We start from the raw sequence: 24,045 nt of genomic DNA on the forward strand, positions 1-24,045 counted from the left end.
AGCCTATAGAGTTTTCTGTGTATACCAGGGGTGTCCAACCTCTTGTCATATCTGGGCCACACTGGAAGAAGAAGACTTGTTTTGGGCCATACATTAAATACACAAACACTAATGAAAACTGATGAGCAAAATAAAAAGATTTTAAGTAAATTCATGACTTTGTGTTGGGCTGCGTTCATAGACATCCTGGGCCACATGCAGCCTGTGGGCAGTTGGTTGGACACCCCTGACACTATCACGTTATCTGAAAATAATGACAATTTTCCTCCTTTTCTATTTGGATGCTTCTTATTTCTTTTACTTGTATGATCACTGTGGCTAAAACTTCCAATACTATTTGAATGAAAGTGGTGAAAGTAGACATCCTTGTCTTGTTCCTCATGTTAGTGAGAAAGCTCTAAGTTTTTGCCCATTGAGTATAATGTTGGCTGTAGGTTTCTCATATATGGTCTTTATTATGTTGATGTATGCTCCCTATACTCCCACTTTGCTGAGAGATTTTATTATAAATGGGTGCTTATATTATCAAACGCTTTTTCAGCATCTATTGATGTGATCATGTGATTGTCTTTCAATGTGGTGTATGTGGTGTATTATGTCTACTGATTTTGAATATTATACCATCCTTGTATCCCTAGGATGAATCCCACTTGATCATGGTGTATCATTTTTTAATGTATTGATGGATCTGGATTGCCAATATTTTGTTGAGGATTTTAACATCTGTGCTCATCAGAGGTATTGGCTTGTAGTTTTCTTTCTTTGTTGTGTCTTTACCTGGTTTGGGAATTTGGATAACACTGGCCTGATAGAAAGAGTTCTGGAGTTTTTCTTCTTGAATTTTTTGGCATAGTTTGAGGAGAATAGGAGTTGGTTCTTCCCTAAATGTTTGGTAAAATTTGCCTGTGAAATTGTCTAGTCCTGGGATTGTGTGTGCCACGTGTTTTTTGATTATTGCTTCAATTTCAGCAGTTGTTATCAATGTATTCAGGCTTTTGGCTTCTTCTTGATTCCATTTTGGAAGATTATATTTCTATAAATTTGTCTATTTCACCCCAGTTGTCAAATTTCTTGGCATACACTTGTTTGTAGTAATTTCTTATGACCTTTGAAATTCTGTGGTATTGGTTTTAACTTCTCTGTCATTTATTATTTCAGTTTTGGGGGCCCACTCTCTTTTTTTCTGGATGAGTCTGGTTAAAGGGTTGTTGATTTTCAAAGAACCACCTCCTGGATTTATTGATGCTTTGAATTATTCTTCTAGTTTCTATATCATTTAATTCTGCTCTGATCTTGATTCTTTCTTTCATTCTACTCTCTCTGGACTTTGTTGTTGTTCCACCAGTTCTTGTAGATGTAGGGTTAGGTTGTTTATCTGAGATTTTTCTATTTTTTTAAGTAAGCCTGTATTGCTAAGAACTTCCCTCTCAGGACTCCCTTTGCTGTGTCCCATAGGTTTTGGGCTGTTGTATGTTCATTTCCATTTGTTGCCAGAAACTTTTTAATTTCTTCCTTGATATCATTGTTAACCCATTCACTACTTAATAGCATGTCATTCAGTCTCCATGTATTTGAATGTTTTTGACTTTTTCCCTTGAGGTTTGTTTCTAGTTTCCATCCAATGGCTTGGATCAAGCCATTGTGATCCAAGATGCTTGATGTGATTTCAAGTTTCTTGAACTTTTTGAGGCTTGTTTTGTGTCCTACTATATGGTCTATCTTTGAAAATGATCCATATGCATTTGAAAAGAATGTGTATTTTGCTTCTTTGGGGTAAAAGTTTCTGTGTATATCAATTAAGTTCCTTTAATCTAGAGTGTTGTTCAATGACATAATATGCTGGTTGATATTTACTTTGGAAGATTTATCCATTGTTGACAATGGGGTGTTAAAATCCCCTATGATGAGTGTGTTGCAGTGGATATCTTTCTTGAAGTCCTCCAAAATTTTCCTAATTTACTTGAGTGCTCCTATGTTGGGTACATATATGTTTTCAAGAATTATATCTTCTTGATGAATTATTCCCTTAAGTTTTTTGAAGTGTCCTTTTTTGTCTCTTTTTATGGCCTTTGTTTTAAGATATATTTTGTCTGATACAAGTATTGCTACCCTAGCTTTTTTTCCAGGTCCATTTGCTTAGATTAGTTTTTTACAGTACTTCACTTTCAGTATGTATAGGTATTTTGTTGAGGTGGGTCTCTTATAAACAGCATATACGTGAGTAATGTTTTCTTATCCATTCAGCTACCCTATGTCTTTTGATTGGAGCATTTAATGCATTTCCATTTAGGGTTATTATTGATAGGTACTTATTCATTACCATTTTTCTCCTTTGTACCTGTGCTCCTGTGTCTCTCTCTTTTTCTTCATCTTCTTAAAGCAGTTCCTCTTTCATGTCTTGCAATGATGGTTTGATGGAGATGTATTCTTTTAGCTTTTTGTTTGTTTGTTTGTTTGGGAAGCTTTTTATTTCACCTTCCATTTTAAATGAGAGTCTTGCTGGGTAGAGTAGTCTTGGTTACAGGCCTTTACTTTTCATTACCGGGAATATTTCTTGCCATTCCCTTCTGGCTTGTAGTGTTTATGTTGACAAATCAGCTGCTAACCTTATTTGAGCTCCCTTGTATATTACCAGCTGTTTCTCCCTTGCTGCCTTTAAGATTCTCTCTGTCTTTAAATTTTGCCATTTAAATTATGACGTGTCTTAGAGTGGGCCCCTTTGGGTTCATCTTGTTTGGGACCCTCTGTTTCCTGGACTTGTGTGACTTTTTATCTCATCAAGTTAGGAAAGTTTTCTGTCATAAAAATATGGGATGCTTCATGAAATTGCGTGTATGTCATCCTTGCACAGGGGCCATGCTCATCTTCTCTGTACCACTCCAGTTTTAGTATATGTGCTGCTGAAGCAAACACACATCTTACTTTTAATTTGGGGTATTAATTTGGGATATTTATATTAAAATAAATTTGGGTGTTTATAGCCTATGAAAACTAAAACTGAAATAAGAGTGGTTGATAATAACAGGCTATTTTGCTTACTTTTGTTTTAATAAAACTGTGAACATTGTTAAAGAAGTGACCATGATAGTAGTTTTTTGATCTCACAGCATCATCTTTTTATAATATGCTTTTAAAAATAAGACTCTGATATAGGGAAGCTTATATTTTCTGTTTATTCTGTTTATTAGTTTATTCTTTTTAATAGATGGACTTCAAACATGAATAAATAGAAATGACTAATGTGATTTTAGGAATGCTAGTTTATTTGAAAGGTACTTTTTGATGAAGATGTTTGTGAAGAATTAAGGATGTCATGGTAGAGAAGAAAAGGCCAGTATGATCAGTAAATGTGAGTGATACTGATTTTCACTCCCATTTAAAGGAGAAAAATTAAATGATTGTGAAATTCCCACTGTGCCATTCAAAATTTGGTGGCCTTCAGTTTGTGACATTGAGACCATTGCTCCACACGTCATTATTGCCATTTACCTCTGTGCATGGTAAATAGTTTGCTTTTGGTGGTGGATGTATTGGAGCTCACAGATAGTGACCACATCTCCATCCTTCCTTCACCATAGATAGGGGCCTATCCATTTTCCAAGTCTCCCCTGAGTTCTTCCCAAGCTTTATCAGATTTTCACATATTATGTTAAACTTTTCTCCTGGGATGAAGTTTCACATCTGCTGCTGTCTGGATAAGCAATTACTGGGCATCACATGAAAAATAGAAATTTTTCATATACTTTAAGAGATTTTCAAAAAATAATTGGCCTTGGAAAGTTAATACCATGCTACTACCCTTCTGGCACAGCCTCCCACAGGGCAATGTGGTTCATTTTTCTGAGGGATTGTGACGGCTCTGAACATTAGGAGGAAGTCTCTTTCACAAAAGTTTTTTGAAAACTGTTGGAAACCTAAGGCTGGAATAACTTCTAAAATGATAACTGGTTCTTGTCCAAGTCAGCATTTCCTCAAATGCCTTCCTCAGAACACTGGTTCTGCAGGATTTTAAATAGCTCCTATGCACACAAAGACTCTCTGGTGAAGTCCATGTAGAGAATGTTAGGCCAACTTTTTGTTTTGTTTTGTTTTCTTACAAGTCTTTGTAGAGCCTTTAATATGTTAATGTACATCATCGCTGACTGAGAAGTTAGCATTGGATGTTCTGTTTAATAAACTGATTTAACCATGTGTCCCCTTTGACTAAAGAACATTTTGTGGAATTAATATTTCTTGAAAAACTCCCTTTAAGAAATATTGCTTAAGTTGAATTTTACATTCATTAACTCATTTATTTCATTTTTATTATCATAATTCTGATAATTCTTTATTATCATTCCACTTAAGTTGAATTTTACATTCATTAACTCATTTATTTCATCTTTATTATCATAATTCTGTGAGTTAGATAGTTATGGAATTGCCATTCTATAGGAGATAAACTGAGATTAATAGTAAGTTTCTTATTCAAGGTCACTCAGCTAGTGGAAACAGATGAAATTTCTGGACATATATATTCAACACCAGTGTGTATATTTTCAGGAACACTGAAGAAACACAATCAAGGAGCTGGTAAATGGTTGAATAAGGAGAACTAGATTTTAGGGAAAAGATTGTTATAGGAGAAATCTTCTTGCATGTTTTTGACAACAGACATGAAAGCAAAGCATACGTGAGTAGGGAGCGAACTGCACAGAGTCAGGGAAAGAAGTCCTGGAATTTTCATGAAGCACAGAGGGGTGCACACATTAAGAAGGGAATCATAGAAGGTCTAAGTAAAAGGTAAATCTTTGAATTTGGATCTCAGCTTTGAGAGTGGATATCATCCTATGATTAGTGTCAGAAATGACCTGATGACAACCAGGAATTAGGAAGATTAACCACCACCTGTCTATAAAAAAGATGGCTTTCATAGACATAATTTAGCAGTGCTACCCAACCATTTAAATTGTTAATTAATAGGCATGGATTTAACTAAAAAATATAATTATTAATCCTAACTACAAGTTTTTCCTAGTTTTTTGATTGGGACAAGCAGTTTTTCTTTTTATAAATCACCTCAGCCTATTCTGTATATTTTTGAACTTAATATTAACCTAATCTCATTTTTTAATTTTTTAAATATTTTATTGACTATGCTATTACATTTGTCCCATCCACCCCCCTTTATTCCCCTCCACCCTGCACACCCCTCCCATCCACAAACCCTCCCTTAGTTCATGTCCATGGGTCATACATATAAATTCTTTGGCTTCTCCATTTCCTGTACTAATCTTAACCTCCCCCTGTTTATTTTCTACCTACCATTTATGATACTTATTCCCTGTGCCTTTTCCCCCATTACCCCCTTACCCCTTCCCTGCTGATAACTCTCCAGGTGATCTCCATTACTGTGATTCTGTTGCTGTTCTAGTTGTTTGCTTAGTTCATTTTTGTTTTTTTTTTGTTTTTTTAGGTTCAGCTGTTGATAGTTGTGAATTTGTTATCATTTTACTGTTCATATTTTTGATCATCTTATCTATCTTAAATAAGCCCCTTTAACATTTCATATAATAAGGGCTCAGTAATGATGCACTCCTTTAAGTTGACCTTATCTGAGAAGCACTTTACCTGCCCTTCCTTTCTCAATGATAGCTTTGCTGGATAGAGTAATCTTGGATATATGTCCTTGTCTTTCATGACTTTGAATACTTCTTTCCAGCTCCTTGCCTGCATGGTTTCTTTTGAGAAATCAGCTGGTAGTTTAATGGGAACTCCTTTGTAGGTAACTCTCTCCTTTTCTCTTGCTGCTTTTAAGATTGTCTCCTTCTCTTTAATCTTGGGTAATGTAATTATGATGTGCTATGGTGTGTGCTTCCTTGTGTCCAACTTCTTTGGGACTCTCAGAGCTTTCTGGACTTCCTGGAAGTCTATTTCTTTTCCCAAATTGGGGAAGTTTTCCTTCATTATTTTTTCAAATAAGTTTTTCAATTTGTTGCTCTTCCTCTTCTCCTTCTGGCACCCCTATGATTCAGATGTTGGAACATTTAAAGATATCCTGGATGTTCCTAAGCCTCTCCTCAGTTTTTGAATTCTTGTTTCTTCTCTTCTGGTTGAATGTTTCAATCTGCTTTCTGCTCTAAACCATTGATTCGAGTCTCGGTTTCCTTCCCTTCACTGTTGATTCCCTGTACATTTTACTTTATTCACTTCTTATAATCTTCACTTTTTCCTCTGTTTTGCAACCATACTCAGTCATTTTTGTGAGCATCCTGATTACCAGTGTTTTGAACTGTGCATCTGATAGGTTGGCTCTCTCTTTGTCTCTTAGTTGTATTTTTCTGAAGGTTTGATCTCTTCTTTCATTTGGTCCATTATTATTATTATTATTATTATTATTTTGTCTCAGTGGGCCTGTTACATGGTAAGGGACAGAGCCTGAGGTATTTGTCAGGGCTAGGCAACCCAGGTCCCTGTATGGTGCTGTATGTGGGGGAGGGGTCAGAGAGGCAACAATGCCTTTTGTTCAGCTCTCTGCCAGCTTTTAGTCTCTTCCCCTGCTACCCTCAAGCAAATCGGGCCCTTGTGGTCCTGATTCCTGGTTGGGTGTTTTTGTGTTCAGGGCCCTGTGGACTTCTCCAACAAACTCTCCTGTGAGGCTGGGAGTTTCTCTCACTGCCTCAATCCCCACAGGTTTTTCCAGTCAGAGGTTTTGATGCTTTATTTGCCCCCATTGGAATCCTAGGTTGTGAGGTCTGTTTTGCTCCCTTGTTGTTCCTTCCAGTTTATCTGCATGGAAATATGGGACTGCCTGCTCTGCCAGCAGCCGCCTTGCTTGGTCAGCCAGCAGCCTTGCTGTGACCCCTCTCCTGCCGGCTTCCCGTCTCTGTCCCTCCTACACGTCTGGATGAATGTTTCTTCTTTAACTCCTTGGTTGTCAGACTTCCGTGCAGTTCAATTTTCTGCCAGTTCAGATTGTTTTTTGTGCTAAAATTTGTTGTCCTTCTTTTGGTTGTGTGAGGAGGCGTAGTGTATCTACCTATGCCTCCATCTTGGCCAGAAGTATCTGACCTAACCTAATCTTATTTTAAGGTATTTAGGGACCTTCAAGGGAGGGATAACAGCAAATAAATTTTATTCAATAACCATTTCTATGACACTGGTTAATAACAGAATGCTAAAATGTTCTTTGTATCTGTGCATTTGTTTCTGTTCTTCTTATTAGTTCATTCTATTTTTTTTCTTTTAGATTCATTTGTTGATAGATATTTGTTGGCATTTTATTCATATTTTTTATTTTTTTCTTCTTAAAGAAGACCTTTTATCATTTCATATAATACTGGTCTAGTGGTGATGAACTCTTTCAACTTTTTCTTGTCTGGGAAGCTCTCTATCTGTCCTTTGTCTCTAAAGGATAGGTTTGCTGGGTAGGGCCATTTTGTTGTTGTTGTTTTTTTTCTTTTCATCGCTTTGAATATTTCTTGCTACTGCCTTCTGGCCTGAAAAGAAAAAACAGCTGACAGTCTTATGGTAGCTCCTTGTAGGCAAGTAACTGCTTTTCTCTTACTGCTTTTAATATATTGATTTTGTCTTTAACCTTTTTCATTTTGATTATAATGTGTCTTGGTGTGGCCAATTTGGGTTCATCTTGTTTGGGGATCTTTATACTTCCTGGACTTGTATGTCTATTTCCTTCACCAGGTTAGGGAAGTTTTCTGATATTATTTTTTTCAAATAGGTTTTCAATTTCTGGATCTATTGCTCTTGTTCTAAAACCCCCATGTTACAAATATTGGTACACTTGCAGTTGTCCTGGTGGCTTCTCACACTGTCTTCAATTTTTTTATTCCTTTTTCTTTTTGCAATTCCTATTTGGTCTTTTCTGCCTTTTTAAATTCCAAGTCACTAATTTTATTCTTGGCTTCATCTACTCTACTGTTGATTCTCTGTAAATTATTCTTCATTTCAATTAGCGTATCCTTCATTTCTGACTGGTTCTTTTTTTATGGTTGGCTTCTATGTGTTTTTTTTTTTTCCATGCTGTTAAATTCCCACTCAGTTTCTTGAGCAGTCTTACAATTATTGTTCAAAACTCTGTATCTGGTAGTTTGCTTACCTCTGTTTCATTTAGTTCGTTCCTGGAGATTTTTCCTATTATTTCATTTGGGACCTGTTTGTCTCTGCATTTTGACTGCTTTCCCAAGTTTCTTTCTATGTATTATGTATAGCTGCTATGTCTCCCATCTTGGTAGAGTAGCCTTATATAGTAGGTGTCCTGTAGGGCTCAGTGGTGCAGCCTTCCTTATTACCTGATCTGGGCATTCCAGGTGTACTTCTATTTGGACTGTGTTCACTTTCCTGTTGTAGTCAAGCCTTGATTACTGTTGGTACCACTCAAGGAAATGACCCCCAGGCTGATCTATATGAGGACTGGCTGCAACTGCAGTGGAGAAGCTGCTGTGTATAAGTTGACCCTAATGAGCAGCACTTGCTTCAGTGGGTCTTTGGTGCTCACCAAGTCTGCTCCTTCAGTGTGTCACTCACAGAGGTGGTAGGGTTGTATGTAATCTGGTGTGGAAATCTCTCTATCAGGTACACTGGCTCTGGGTGTCTCAGGAGATGCAAAGTCAGCCACCATCTTTGCCTTACCTGGGACCACCTGGCACAAGCTACAGAGTGATCTACAGATAGCTGCTACTTGTGCTGGGCTTAGAGGTGCCCAGGAGAGTACAAGCTGCACATCACGGCCAGCTGCTGCTAGTGCCAGACTCGGGTCATTTTGTGAGAGCTACATGGCATGCCAAGGTCTGCTGCTGCTTGTTTGCAATTTGTGAAACTCAAAGATATTTTAAGAAAGTCCTAACCAGGAGCCACTATAGGCAGTTTGTATGGAAAAGCTACTGGAAATGGCTTTGGAGGGCCCCCAAATTGGGTAGAGCAAGGTCTTAGGAAATCACCAGAATGGGCGTGAGCCAGGTTTATGGAGACTCAGATATTGCATCCACCTGCTGGCTCTATGGTTGGGGTGTCTCAGAAAAGGAAAAATGACCGCTGCCAGTTCTTCTGTCTGGTAGAAAGCTGCCCCCCACCCCTCAGCTCTTTTCCTGATGCCAGATAATTCATTTCCTCCCTGTATGTCCCGGGTGCCTCTAGAGCTGCTGCCACAGTGTTGGAACTCAGAAGGAGTGAGTTCATGTGAGTCTGTGCACCAGTCCTTTAGGAGGAACTGCCTGGGACTCCAGAGGCCTCCATCTCACTTAGCCACACTCCGTGATGGCTTTTGCAGCCAGGGGTTATGGGCACTTCTCTTCCTGGCTTTGGAATCCTGGACTGAAGGGCCTGGTGTGGAGATAGAATCCCTTGCTCCTCATGGGGTCCTCTGCAACTAAGATATCCCTCCCGATTTTTATCTGGCACACTTGCATGTGGGACCAGCCCATTCTGCATTTCCACCCCACCTACCAGTCTTGATGTGGCTTCTTCTTTAAATTCTTAGTTGCAGGACTTGCATTTAGCTGGATTTACAGCTGTTCTGAATGAGGGGTATCCTGTAGTTTGGTTGTAATTTTGATGTTTAATCTCTGCTAATTTCTTAAATGTCACAATTTTGCATGTGATTTGGTGAACAAATTCATGAGACAATCCATGCTGAGCCTTTTAGTTCCATCAGCTTTGGACCCTCTTGGTGCACCTCAGAAATCAGGAAAGTAAAATTTCTTTTCCTAGGATACAAACTGCTTTTGCTCTTTTCATAAAATTCTATAGAACTAGTTGGCCAGTGAAACATGTTCTACCATCATCAAAACAAGACCCTGTTGTTATATCCCTTGCTTGACATGGGCTTATTAAAATGTCACTGCTCCAGAATTGAGGCTGTTTCCAGTCAGCTCACTATAGCTGTGAAGTCTTTCCTCATCTAGGAACTGAAGACTCCTAATATGTAAGTGTTCTTATTTTATAGGATCTTCTTTATGATCAAAAGTTTTGTGTACAAAAATACTTTGTAAACTTCAAAACATTCTAGAATTGTTAGCTATTATTTGAGAGGGTCATAATCATTTTGTATAAAGTGTATTGGCTACATAAAGTCATATTTTTAACAAACTCACCTTTCGGAGAATTTTTGGCATATTTTGAGATAAGTATGAATTTAGTCAGAATTAAATTTTCACACATTTGAACAGAACTAAATTTCTATTACCCATTTGTCTTCTCTGATTTTTGTTTCTGTGTGTGTGTGAGAGAGAGAGAGAGAGAGAGAGAGAGAGAGAGAGAGAGAGAGAAGTGGAATCTTTTTCCCTTACTTAGAATAAGATTTTTTTATGTGTGCCTCACATAAGATAAAGCTTATAGAAAATTCTTGTACTATAATTAGCACACAAAATAAGTGCTCTGTAAATATGAGTTGAAGCTGAGAATTTCCCTTACAGGTTTGGCACATGACCATTTCTTCCTACCTTCATATGGGTAATGCCAGATGGGAAGAAAAAAATATGTTTTTAAAAGTCTTTTCTTTAAGTTAATTAGTTGCCCTGTAGCTGATATATAAAATAAAATACCACTAGAAGCAGAGAACTTAAATAAAGACCAAATTCAAAACCGGTAATTTTTCGTGAATGTACCATTTTGCAGTCTTTTAGAAGATCATATTTATTTGCATGGAAGAGAGCTGCTTTCTTGTGATGGGAGCCCTCACCATTCAACAGTGCACACACCTCCAAAGCATGGCGCCATCTGCTGCTGCTCCCTAATGGCAGCCCCCAAATTGCCCAGAGTCTCTCAGTGTTGAGTGGTAGGAGAGATGGGGAAGCAGCTGTTTGGGAGCTTTGTGGCTGCCTCTGCCCTCCTCACCACCTGGCAGATGTACAGCTGGGCTTGCAGAGTAGCAGACACACTAAGCCACTGTATTCCTCTTCATACCAGTTGCTCATTTCTCATGCAAACCTCTAATCCTTTTCCTGGCATTATTTACCCATCCCTTTTCTCTATTCCCATTCTTTCTCCAGAATGCAGAATGCTAAGGGAGAATAAGATAGGGAGACTGAGAAGCTGTTTGCAGAAGGGTGCAGGATTCTGGCCAAACTGTATCCTGCTTCTCCTATAACTGTTTTTCATTTCTTTAATCAAAATTCTTAAAAAACATATGTCAGGAATATATGCAAATACATCATTTCATTTAGCTTCATATCCACCCTCTATGAGGTTATAACTGTTTATATGACAGGAATGATATGAATATGACTATTAAGAGTTTTCCACTCTAGCTTTCTTTTGGAGGAGAAACATCTTTGCCGTCCATAATCAAGTCTATGAATGAGGGGAGAATCAGGAGTCATTGAAATAAGTTTGATTAATTTACACTGAGAAGTTCAGAGAAAGAAACAAATATATCTGTAGTTGTGAGGGAGAGGAATGCAAAAAGGACTGGATTGCTTTGGTAAGAGGTTTTGAGAGTTAAGAAGAAGAGAGAAATAGTCTTCTTACAAAGAAAGAGAGAGGCAGAGAGACAGATAATAAGAGAGACAGAATGCTTGAGATCAGAAGTGCTTCCTCCCTTCCAGATCAGGAGGAAAGCATGTTCAAGAAAATACAAAAGAATTTTAAGGCATTGTGCTTGGTTTTCCTTGGCTGGTATGGCTCACTTGGTTGGATTGTCATCCCATAAACCGGGAGCTCCTGGGTTCAATTTCTGGTCAGAGCACATGCCTAAGTTGCCAGTTCAGTTCCTGGTGAGGGCACTTACAGGAGGTCCCTGGTCTGAGTGTGTACCAGAGGCGATTGACCAGTGTTTCTTTCTCACATCAATGTTTCTCTCCCTCTCTTTCTCTTTCTTTTCCTCTCTCTAAAATCAGTAAGTGTGGCCTTGGGTGAGGATTTAAAATAATGTGCTTTGTTAGATGTGTTACATACAGATTCATCTTTTGGAACTTCTGAGAAACCTCAGTGGATATTAAATTGCTTAGAAATTATTCTTTGGGTATTTAGACACTATGCTATAGTGTCTTGGTATAAATCTTCACCTAGACCATAGATTAGAGTGAAATGCCATTGTTTTACAGCTTTGAAAATTCACAGAAATTTCCACATGCTTGGAGGTTATCTGTGGTTGTCCTGAGAACACTACACCAGAACTGGAGGGAACTTTACTACTCTGAGATTAAAGTAATGCTTTAGGGTGATAATCTACTATTTGGCACTGGATTGCTGTATGGATTACTTTTTAAAAATTTAGTATTGAATGAATTGGGATAGCCCAGGATGTTCCCTTAAGTAACTGAATATTGGAAATTAGCTTTTAAATCTTGCATCCTAAGATATCAACTATCTAAGAAATGAGAAAATATTCAGAATGGAGGAAGGAAGCGTGGCACCCACACCTGTGTTGGTTTTATGGCTTTAATCCTATCCCACAATGAAGACTCAACTCTAAGGTGTTAGATTTGGAAACCAACAGTGATACTAGAAATGTAAGGGAGTGATGGCTAAAAGCAGAAAAAAATAGGTCTGGGAATTATAAAGAGGGTTTTCTACTGAAAAAGGGCAGCTATGATAAGCCTTGAAGGCCATGAGTCAGTGACTACAGGATTTTTTTTTAAATTTTATTTAAATTGTTGTTAACTACAGGATTTGACCCTCAGTTGTTTTCCTGGATTCAAAGACTGCACAAGCTATCTTTGACAGCTTCTGAAGAAGATGGCCTCACTGACCTAGAAAGGGACTGCAGAGCTGATGAATGCTAGTAGGGCACGTTTATCTATAATTAGGCTTTGATAATAAGGAAAGAGGTATTTGCTATGCATTCAGATTACAGGGAATTTATACCCTGGGCATGTGAGGTTAGAATCTTCAATGAGCTTTTGGAATAGGAAATGAAAATATCAAAATTATGGGAGGACAGAAAAAGAGACAAGAAACAGTGTGGGCTGATTTTAGATGAATCTCTGTAGAATTTTAAAAGAAGGAAGAGCCCTTGCTGGCATAGTTTAGTGGATTGAGCACGGGCTGCGAACCAAAGTGTCGCAGATTCGATTCCCAGTCAGGGCACATGCCTGGGTTGCAGGCCATGACCCCCAGCAACCGCACACTGATGTTTCTCTCTCTCTCTCTTTCTCTCTCCCTTCCCTCTCTAAATAAATAAATAAATAAATTCTTATAAAAAAAAAAAAGAAGGAAGAGACCTGGAGACAGTTGCAAGTAGTGGAGACAGTTGCAATTAGTAGAGACATTAAAGATGAGGAAAGATGACTTTTCATAAATTTTTTTCTATCCTATGAATTAAGATCAGTTCCCTTGGTATTTGTGATTGACATCAATAAATATTCAAATCATTTTTCAAAATTTTACTGGCAATTTAGTTTTTAAATATTAAGTAACACTGGTCCCAATTACATGGTGCATTCACTGTGCAAACATTAAGCATATTTACAATGAGGAAACCAAGGCTCAGACAATAGAAATGGTTTACTCATGACTGTCCAATCATAGCACTTGAACAAGATTCAAGATATCTGCATTATACAGTGGTTGCCTCTATCAACCTCCATCGTGTTTCTTATTATTAACCACTCTGGGAGGAGAGTGGGTGGAGGCGTGGTACTGGGGATTCATAATGGGGCAATAAGAGAAAACATTTGGGTACAAGACCTAAAATCCCACTTGGAATTTTAGTGGCAGAGTAAGAGAGGCACAAATACAAGAAAAAAAAGTAAAACATAATAGTGCCTTCAGTCATAGAATAGTGTTCTTTTCAAAGGGTTGGTGGCTCATAAATGTAGGAGTATCATAGTCTTACAAAGTCAGAAAATATGGTGTATGTACACAAATATAATGTTATTGAGTCCCACTTTGACATCTGTTTATTCAGTCATTGTAGTTTGGTTAGTATTTTCTTTTTAAATTCATGACTGAAGACAAGACCCATGGATCAAGTAGCAAATTTTATTTCACTCCCTAAAGGATCTGCTGTCTACCCTTATAGTGCATGGTAGCTCAAGGCTAACTGGGGAAAAAAAGAAACACCAGAGAATTTAAGCGGCTAGCAAGTAAGCAGTCGAGACAAAGCTTGGAATTCAATAGGATTGATAGAAGACTGTGAGTCATGTTATGCTATCCTTGCTTAATAGAGTCCATATTCATCAAGGAACCTCTGCACAGGAAGTGCCGATTCCATGCCTTAACAGCCAAGTTCAATTGATAGCATCAGACAATAGCTGTTGTCTCTGGGCCAGTCTGCAAAGTAGTCCAGTAATAAAAATAAAGAAGGAAGCCTGTTTTAAAAAAAAAAATAGTTCACTACACTTTGTGAGTGTCTAATTAAACACAAATTAGAAAAAAAAGTGAAAAGAAATAGGACTCTAGTTGCCTTAGGGAATTTTAGATCATAAAGCACTTAAAAACTTTGTAGAAAAAAAATGCAAAGTGAAAACAGAGCTGGGGAAAAAAAAAAGCATTTGGAGATTCAGGCAGTTAAGCTTTCCTAGTCCTAGAGACGTAGCTCTATTATTGACTATAGGATGGGTGAGGAAATCCTTCCTTCCTAAGAAAAGGTAGTTTTACATCTAGCATCAGAGTGTATTTATAATTTGGGGGTACATTTTTGAGGTTTTTCAAATTCATTACATCTTTTTCTTATATGCCCTCAGTCTATGCTCAGATTTACTTGACTGCTTTTTGTCATCACTTAGTCATGATAAATTCTTCTGCTTCATCCAGCCTTCGTCTTTATTCCGTTCAGTGTATTATTCATTTCAGGTATTGTATTCTTCATTCTGAATGGTCCTTTTTTATGGTTTCTATGTTCTTTTTCATGTTGTTGAGCATTCTTATAACCATTATTTTAAACTCTACATCTAATAGTACTTGCCTCCATTTCATCTAGCTATTTTTCTGGAAACTTCTCCTATTCTTTCATTTGGGGGCCTTTTTCTTTGTCTTCTCATTTTGGCTGCCTCTCTGTATTTGTTTCTATGTATTGGGTACATCTACGACTCCCAGTCTTTGTGGGGTAGCCTTCTGCAGTAGGTGTTTCCTGGGGTCTGGTGGTGAAGACTCCTTGATTACCTGAGTTGGGTGCTCCAGGAACGTCCCTGTGTGGGTTATGTCATAATTGTAATTGAGTCTTTATTGCTATTGGCTTGTTTGGTGTGGGGTCAACCCTCAGGATGGCTGACTGTGAAGCTCAATCCTGACCACAGCATGTGAGCTGCTGTGCAGATGCTGAGCACACAAAGTGGAATTTGCCTCAGCAGGGTTTGGTGCCTGCAAAGATCTCTCTTTGGACATGCTGCTTGTGAAGCTTACTGGATTCTGCCCTGTTGTTGTTTAAAGCTGGCCACTAGGTATATTGATTCTGGGACTCTTGAGGGGGACTCTGGTGCAGACCAATAAAAAACACTGCCTGTGAGTGGCCCTGGGCAACCTGTTTGGTGCTATCAGCAATCCACAGTTGATGGCTGCCTCTGCTGGGCCTGGGTACACAGGAAGGACCAACCTTTGTATCAAGGTTGGCTGTTACCAGCACTGGGCTCAGGGTCAGGTTAGCTAAATCCAAGGAAACCCCACAATATTCACTTCTACCTACTGACTGCTTATTAGGTTTAGTCACTGAAAGAGTCTCTGGATGTGCTCCATGGCAAGGAGTAAACACCACAGAGTGGGGCATGAGGAAGTCCAGAGGTTGGGGCTATTTTTTTCCCCAAAGCTGATAAGCTGTTGCCAGGTGGAGAGGAGTGCTCTGCCCAAGAAAGATGATGTCTGTGGTATGGGAGAATGACTCAGCACAGAAATCCTGGCAGCTGATCCTTCAGCTTTATCCCCAGATCCACAAAAGTCAGACTCTCTTCATACAACTTCAGATTGCTCTGCCCATCCTCTGCCAGAGCCCAGGGTGGATGGCTGGAAATGAAATGTTGTCCATTGGCCATTTAAAAGGGTTAGAGACACAGCCACTAGCACTCTCCTGTCTCTCCTTGGCAGACAGAAACCCCACTTCTCTTCATAGAAAGATGTTACATGGGTGCCTCTTCCCAGTTCTGGCACTCTGGTCTGGGGAGCCAGCCTTGGGGTTTGGACTGCATGCTTCTCAGGAGGAATCCTCCCTTTCCTGCCACAGCTGAGATAGTTCTTTGGGACATCAGTCATCACCTGTGGGAACGGGTCAATGCTTTTTGCATCTCTACCCTTCCTACCAGTCTCAATGGGGCTTCTTCTGTAAATCCTTGGTTATAAAACTTCAGTTAGTTCTCAGTTGGTTATTCAAGATTATTCTTCTATAATTTATTTGTAATTCCCATGTGATCCTGGGAGAAGATGAGTGTAGCTTCCATCTACTCTGCTGCCATCTTGGATCCTATTTACAATTTTAAACTTCCTTTTCATTCTGTAGAATATCTCAGTTTTCTCCAAGATCAGAGATTTTTTAGCTTATCTGCTGTTTTCTCTTTCCCTTTCCTGCTGTTTGGTGATACTTGGTGTGAGAAATCTATGGATAGTTGAAATGGGTTTCCTTTGCTGCTATGAAAGGTAATTGACTTTTCCCCCTGAATCTCTGGTGTGAAGCAGAGGTCATAGCAGGATCTCTGTACAGGTGAAAGGAGGGTTGGGCATATCTGTTGGAGGGTGAGGAGAATTTTTTCCTCAAGAAGGGTGAGCATACATACTATCAGTCTTAGTATCTCCAGATTTTGTTAATTTTCTTTAGGAAGAGTCTCCTGGTTTCTTGCCTAGAGGTAAATTCCAGCTGAGTTGGGTGGGTGTCCAGTTCTGGTCATGTAATATAGACAATCAGTAATCCTGCATGTAGACTATTTTCAGCACAACATTTCAATATCATTTAATCTCAGAAAATTCAAGTTACTTGCTGTCTCTGGGTGTTGTGTCTTTAATGGGGTTCCCTTTTGGAGAATTGGTTTCCTTTGAAGGCCCCTAGCAGTATGTTTTAGGTTAGGAATTTTCCACTTATTCTTATCTGTCAACATATAAGCCTCCATATGCTCTATTTCTGGCATTTATTAAAATCTCTGTTGGTGAAAAGTCCCTTTACATTTTGTACAATTACATTGTCTTTAATGACTTCACTGCCTCTTGCACATCTAGACTTTTACTGCAGGGAGGTCCTGCAGTGATGGACAGCAAATTCATGAGCCCCCTCTCCATTCATTGTCAATGTAGTTTTGAACGTAACCTCACAAAGTGTTTTCTTACTTGTGAATAGGGTGATTTGCTACCAATTGTGTAGATTATTAGATGTAAAAAAAGAAGTGAGAGACAGTGAAGGAGTGACATTTAAATGTGGTCATAACTTCTGCTGCTGGCATTCTGAATATATGTTCTTATTTGTTGAATATTTAGGAGTGCATATGTGAATTATATGGACACCTATTTTCCAGAAAGAGTTCTGGATTGTATTTTTGCTTTTTCACACGTCTGGTTTTCCTAGGTTGAGGTAACCAGAGGATGTGTTTTTATGGTAATTCTTATGGATGAGGGTGTTGAGGAGAATATCAGAGAATGTTCTTAAAGATTTTAATAGTTTTATTACTTAGCCCAGTGGCATTCACGTAAATGAAGGTGTTTTCCAAGGGCTCTTCAACCTTCCAATAAATAGGAATATTGCTCAACTAAATTATTAATTGTTACCACTTACAGAAATGTCTTTAGAGACTTCTAGTCCTTGACAGTAGGTGGATTACTTTCTAGGAGTATAGGAGATATTTTGAATTTCTAACTTATGGTTGGCTATTGCAGCTGGAGTGGCCTATGCTTTGAACCCTGAAATTATACTTTAAGGAATATCCTCCCTGACAGATATCTAGGACTCATATTCTACTTCATGCTCAGTGATGCAAGGATTTTTCATCCAACTCTATTCTATACTGCCTCCAAGTGGGAGAGTTTGGGTGAACCAAAATCAAAAATAAAAATGACTGAAGGCCAGAAAATATGAATATGTGATATAGGGAGAGGGCATGTGACAAAGAACAGATTGAGAAGAAATGAGATGAGAAAGAGGTAGCTAAGGGGCAAGAAAGCCAATAGAAACCAAAAGAAAATATCAAGTTAACTTTAGAAATCAAGGAGAATGGAAAAGGTGATGAAACCTGGAGTCAGGGAAAGGTTATGAGGAAAATCAGCATATTCTGGTTATGGAATCCAAGTGAATAAGCAATAAACTCACATTTCAAGTGGCTGTAGAGAGAGAAAATTTATCTTATGGGGATAAGTTGTTCTAGGAGCCCTAATGGAAAACTCAAAGCAATTTTAAGGATTGGAATTCAAAAAAGTATAATTTCTAAAATTGATATTTTTTTAGTTTTGAAAAATTGGCAGACCTGGGATTGACTTGGGTGCCTGTAATTTGCTGTTCCGCATTCAGCTTAGAGTTCTCACACTTTGCAGCCAATAATAAGATAGATATTTTTTTCTAAATGGATGAGACTGTGTTTTGGATAATGTATGTTATCAGAGGGTATAAGAGAAGATACACTTTACCTCACCTTACTTGGAGAAGCCACCTGGCCCACTTCATCATCATGCCAAACCTGACAGGGGCTAGCTAAGGAGGGTTTCCTCCTCAAGACTTCTCCACCTGGCTTCATTCAAATTTTAGTGACAACACATTAATATTGCCTGGGAAATACTGGTCTATCAGTATTTTACTGGCAGCTCTGATTGGAATACAAAGTGTTCCTTTCTTCTTGTGGTAGAATGAAATTAAAAATAACATTCAGTCTCAGCATTATGGTCTCTTTTTGAAGAAGTTCAGTATACCTCGGGAGAACAAAAATTTTGTTACATAGAGCCTGTCACAATTTGTTAAATGCCCAAGTTGGAAAGTAGTTCTTTGCAAACAACAGTTCCTTGGTATTTTTGCCAATTTGATTATAGGAAGAAAATTAGAGAAACATTGGTTTGTGACTACATTATGTGAAACACAAAACACAACTAGATTATGAAACTAAATCTTTAGATGACCCACTCTTTTGAGAAAAGAAACACTTACTTTAATTGATACTTGTGAATCCTTTCTGTGTTTATTTGGAGAAGTTCAACTTTGAGGCATAAATTTAAAAAGAATAATTTTAAGATTTTTGATAGAGTGGAATTTTGAAGAATTATGAGTACGGGGTTGAATCATTGCTGTTTAGCAGTTAATTTGCAGAGGTATTGTTCTTCCCTGATTTATTTTCAGGGATTTCATCTTGATTTACTCTTATTTGTTGACTTTCCTTGTAATATCATCAACCTTGATAGTGATTTGCTTAGTTGTTTTATCCTTAGCTATATCCAAATTCTTTCATCATGATTTCTAACTGATTAACTTTATCCAAAAGCTACAAACAAATGCCATAATAATGAATCTACTAGGTAGGGTCTAACATCACCCTTTTTAAAATTTAATTGCAATGTAATAAAAATCCTACGGAAGAATAGTTTCATTTATATTTTAACCCAGTCGACATTTTTAACTTTATTATAAGCATTATTAACTGAAGTGAGGGAAAGCGTTGTACATTTTTATAATATTTTCAGCAGACAACAGATTAATGATCAGGATATAAATTTAGAGGTAATCCTTAACCCCAAAGTCAGTCACTTAAAAAATCTTGTAAAATTTGCAGTTATATGAAGTTACAGTAATAGTCCATGGAGGGATGAGAGACAGAGAGAGATAGCCATGCAGTTTTTGTGGAGAAATGTAAACCAAGAAGGAAGGGGAGCAAGTGTAAGATACACTGACCTCTTCCCAGGACAAAACTGAAATTACAACTCAATTAAAGAAAAACTATCTTAAATAACCAACTGAACATTAGCTGGAGAGAAGCCTTATAACCAAGGACAAATGAAAGAAGCCACACCAGAACAACAAAACAGATAGGGAGTGTAGAGGAGGTACGAGAGGGCTGGCTGGGTTCCCATGCGGGGTAGCTGAAGTTACAGAGGGATATTTCAGTGGCTGGGGGGTTCCCCCAGAGAAGTGTGAGGTCTAAACCACAATCTGGGCACCCCAGCCTATAGCACTAGAACTGGGAAAGGAACTCAAATAATATCTGGCTAAGAAAAGCAGCAGTTTCTGTCTTCCAAAGAAGACAGCTAAAGATATAGAATGCCTCTTAAAGGGCCAATGCACAAAATCTCACTTGCAGGCACTTGCCCTGAGCACTGGAAGAAGGAGGACAAAGTGAACTGGAGGTGCATGAGTAGAGTCTGGGGATGGTGGCTATGGGGAGAGAACTGAAGGAACAGCCACAAAGATTCCTATGCTGAGACATTCCACATAATGCAGAAACAGTCCTTCTGGGGAGGAACACTCCTCTTTCTCCAAATGGCATCAGCTGGGGGAAGTATTAGCCCCACACACAGGAATCACTCTTAACACAACTTATGGAGCTTAGGTCAGGCTGCTCAGTAGAGCTGGAGGTTATCTCATTGATTAAGTTTAACAACTGAGCCAATTCTCTCTGAGCACTGAGACTTTAGCTCACCCTCCAGCAGGCCTGATGCTGGTAAAAGCTGGCCTTGGTGTGCAGCTTGGTTCTTTCTGTGCATACCAAGACCCAGTGAAAGCTTGTAAGCTGTGGAGTGCTGATAGCTCCGAACAGGTTTCCCAGAGCCAGTCACAGGCAGCAACTAACACTGGACTGCATCAGTGCCTTTGCATATCTACCCAATACACAGAAACAAATACAAAGAGGCAGCCCCAAAGGAAAGAACAAGAGAATTCTTTGGAAGAAGAACTAGATGAAATGGAGGCAAACAATTTATCAGATAAAGAGTTTAGAGTAATGATTACAAGAATAGTCAGCAGCATGAAAAAGGACATAGAAACAATTAAAAAGGACTAGTCAGAAACAAAGAATGCAATATCTGAAATAAATAATATACTGGAAAGAATAAAATCAGGTTAGATGAAGCAGAGGATTGAATCAGTGATTTGGAAGACAAGGTAGAAATAAACACCCAAGTGAAGCAACACAAAGAAAAAAAGAATTAAAAAAAATAAGGAAAGCTTAAGAAACCTTTGGGACAACATGAAGTGTAACAGCATCCACATCATGGAAATTCCAGAAGGAGTAGAGAGTAAGCAAGGGATTGATAGCTTTTTTGAAAAAATAATGACTGAAGACATCCCTAGTCTAGTGAAGGAAAAAGACGAGGCCAGGAAGTGCAGAGAGTCCCAAACAAGTTGGACCCAACAATGCCTATACCAAGCCACATTACAATTAAAATGGCAAAGCTTAAAGAAAAAGAGAAAATCCTAAAGCTGCGAGAGAAAAGCAGGAAGTTACCTACAAGAGAGCTACATAGACTGTCATCTAATGTCTAAACAGAATCATTTCAAGCCAGAAGGGGTTATCATGAAATATTAAAGGTGATGAAAAGCTAGGAACTACAACCAAAGCTACATTACCCAGCAAGGCTACCATTTAAAGTTAAGGGAGAAATAAAGAACTTCCCAGAAAAGAAAGAGCTAAAGGAGTTTGTTAACACCAAACCAGTGCTATAACAAATGTTAAAGGGCTTGCTTTCCAAAGAAGAAGGAGAAGGAGAAGGAGGAAGAAGGAAGAAAAAGGAAGAAGGAGAAAGAAGGAAAAAGAAGAAGGAAAGAGGAAAATAGTTTAAAACTAAAATGACAATCAATACATATCTATCCATCATCACCTTAAATGTAAATGGCTTAAATGCTCCAATCAAAAGTCATAGTGTAGCTTAATAGATAAGAAAACAAGACCTGTATATACTATCTCCAAGAGACAACACTCATGGACATGGGCAACAGTGTAGTGACTGCAGGGGTGGAGTGGAGTTTAAGTGGGGTAAATGGTAATGGAAAAATACAATAATTTTTTTTTCCAAAATGAAGACTAGAGAAACACATGGTTTTAGGTTTTATATGCTAATCAGGTAGCAGCTGTTTAGTTTTTAAGACTGGAACTCACACAACTCCACTCTAAGAAGACGAGCAACCCAATTAAAAAATGGGCAAAGGACTTGAACAGACACTTCTCCAAGGAGGACATACAGAGGATCCAGAGACACATGAAAAGATGCTCAGTATTGCTAGCTACCAGAGAGATGCAAATTAAAAGCACAATGAGATACCACTTCACACCAGTCAGAATGGCCATCATAAACAAAGCAGCAAACAACAAGTGTTGGAGAGGTTGTAGAGAAAAGGGAACCCTAGTGCACTGTTGGTGGGATTGCAGATTGGTACAACCACTGTGGAAAAGAGTATGGAATTTTCTCAGAAAATTAAAAATGGATCTGCCATATGACCCAGCAATTTCACTGCTAGGATTATATCCTAAGAACCCTGAAACACCAATCCAAAACAACTTATGCACTCCAATGTTCATAGCAGCACAATTTACAAAAGCCAAGTGTTGGAAGCAACCTAGGTGCCCACCAGTAAATGAATGGATAAAAAAAACTATGGTACATTTACACAATGGAATTCTATACAGCAGAAAGAAAGAAGTAGCTCCTACCCTTTGCAACAGCATGGATAGAACTGGAAAGCATTGTGCTAAGCTAAATAAGCCAGGTGGTGAAAGACAAATACCATATGATCTCCCCTTTAACAGGAATCTAAACAATAAAACAAAGAAACAAGCAAAATATAACCAAAGACACTGAAATAGAGAACAGGCTGACAGTGACCAGAGAGGAGAGGGGAGGGAATTTCAGGGGAAAGGTGAAGGGATTACAGGAACAAGTATAAAGGACACATGGATAAAAAGAAGGGGGGGTGTGGAAATGGGAGGGAGGTGGGGAGGGCTGGGAGGGTGGGCTGGACTGGGAGTAAAAGGCAGAAAACTGTACTTGAACAACAATTAAAATAATAATTAAAAAGGGACTGGCACTAACTCTGAATCATCTATGGTAATAGAAAAGGATTTTAAAATTAAAAAATGAATTATGTTATATTAAGACTACACCATTCTTTGAATGAATAATCTTGTAGTTAATAAAAGGAAATGAATTATTTAAAAATAATTATATTTTTGGAATATATCTCTTTTTGGTTACTTTCAACATAAACGTGAGTATATTTAATATCATAATAATTCACAAAACTTTAAACAGACTAAGAATTCATGTTGGAAAGGTCTAAGTCAGGAAGAGGAGGACAAGTACCATATGATCTCGCCTATAAGTGGAACCTAATCAACAAAACAAACAAGCAAACAAAATATAACCAGAAACATTGAAATAAAGAACACACTGACAGCAACAGGAGGGCAGGTGGGAAAGGGATAATAGGGTGAATTAGGGGAAGGTCCTTCAAGGAACATGTATAAAGGACACAGGGACAAAGCCAAAGGGGGGGGTAGGTTCAAGGGTGGGAGGTGGGCAGGGGTGGGGCAAGGGGGCATGGAGTGGTGAAAATGGAGACAATTGTACTTGAACAACAATAAAAAAGAGAAGAGATACAGAGTTTTGAAGCTTTCCTACTTTTTGGCCTTCTCACTCTACTCTGTCTTCATTCCAATTTTGAGACCCTCAGACTGATACAAAACAGCAGCCATTAATGCCTTTCTTTATTGTTATTATAACTGATACCTTAAATCATTTTGATTATTGGGGGTTTAAATAAAACAGTTTTTTTTTCTTTTTTGCCCTTTAGAACAGTCCAGTGCAGATTCCATAGTTTTCTGATCAATTTAGGCTATCAAAATGAGTTCCGCATCATTAGGACATAGCAATCATATCGTATTCAAAGCTCTACCGTTTACATCCCATTTTGGGTGAGAGCTGTTATTTTGTCCAGCTGAAGTGTGAGTAAGGGGCTGTGGTCAGAGATGGTGTGGGGGTGAGAGAGGGGTTTCCAGGGTTGGTATTCTCTTTTGGGACATGTATTTTCCTCTCTCTACAGCTGGTTGGGGACAGGGAGGAGCAGCAGGTGAGATAAGTTCATGTTACCGACCTAGAGGTTTGTAGTTGTGGGGTATATCTTTCGCCTCACTCTGATTCAGTCTGGTTCCATCTGCTGCTGACTATGCTGGCAGGTAGTTTCCAAATCAGTATGTGTGATTCCTTTGAATTCGGCTTCAACCCCACAAG

At 38.5% G+C, this 24,045-nt stretch overlaps 1 protein-coding gene and 1 non-coding gene across 2 annotated transcripts in view; one reads left to right on the forward strand and one right to left on the reverse strand.

The window, feature by feature from the left end:
* The window catches only part of GRM8 (glutamate metabotropic receptor 8), a 794,519-nt gene that overhangs the window by 636,246 nt on the left and 134,228 nt on the right, over nt 1-24,045 (forward strand). The gene's annotated exons all lie outside the window — the stretch shown is intronic.
* LOC123829850 lies at nt 2,803-2,913 on the reverse strand. Its single transcript, XR_006787658.1, has one exon. It is a non-coding gene; the product is annotated as a U6 spliceosomal RNA (small nuclear RNA).

The sequence above is a fragment of the Phyllostomus hastatus genome, unplaced genomic scaffold (genome assembly GCF_019186645.2).
Source record: "Phyllostomus hastatus isolate PE091 unplaced genomic scaffold, TTU_PhHast_1.1 phas_scaffold_114, whole genome shotgun sequence".
Lineage (NCBI taxonomy): Eukaryota > Metazoa > Chordata > Mammalia > Chiroptera > Phyllostomidae > Phyllostomus > Phyllostomus hastatus.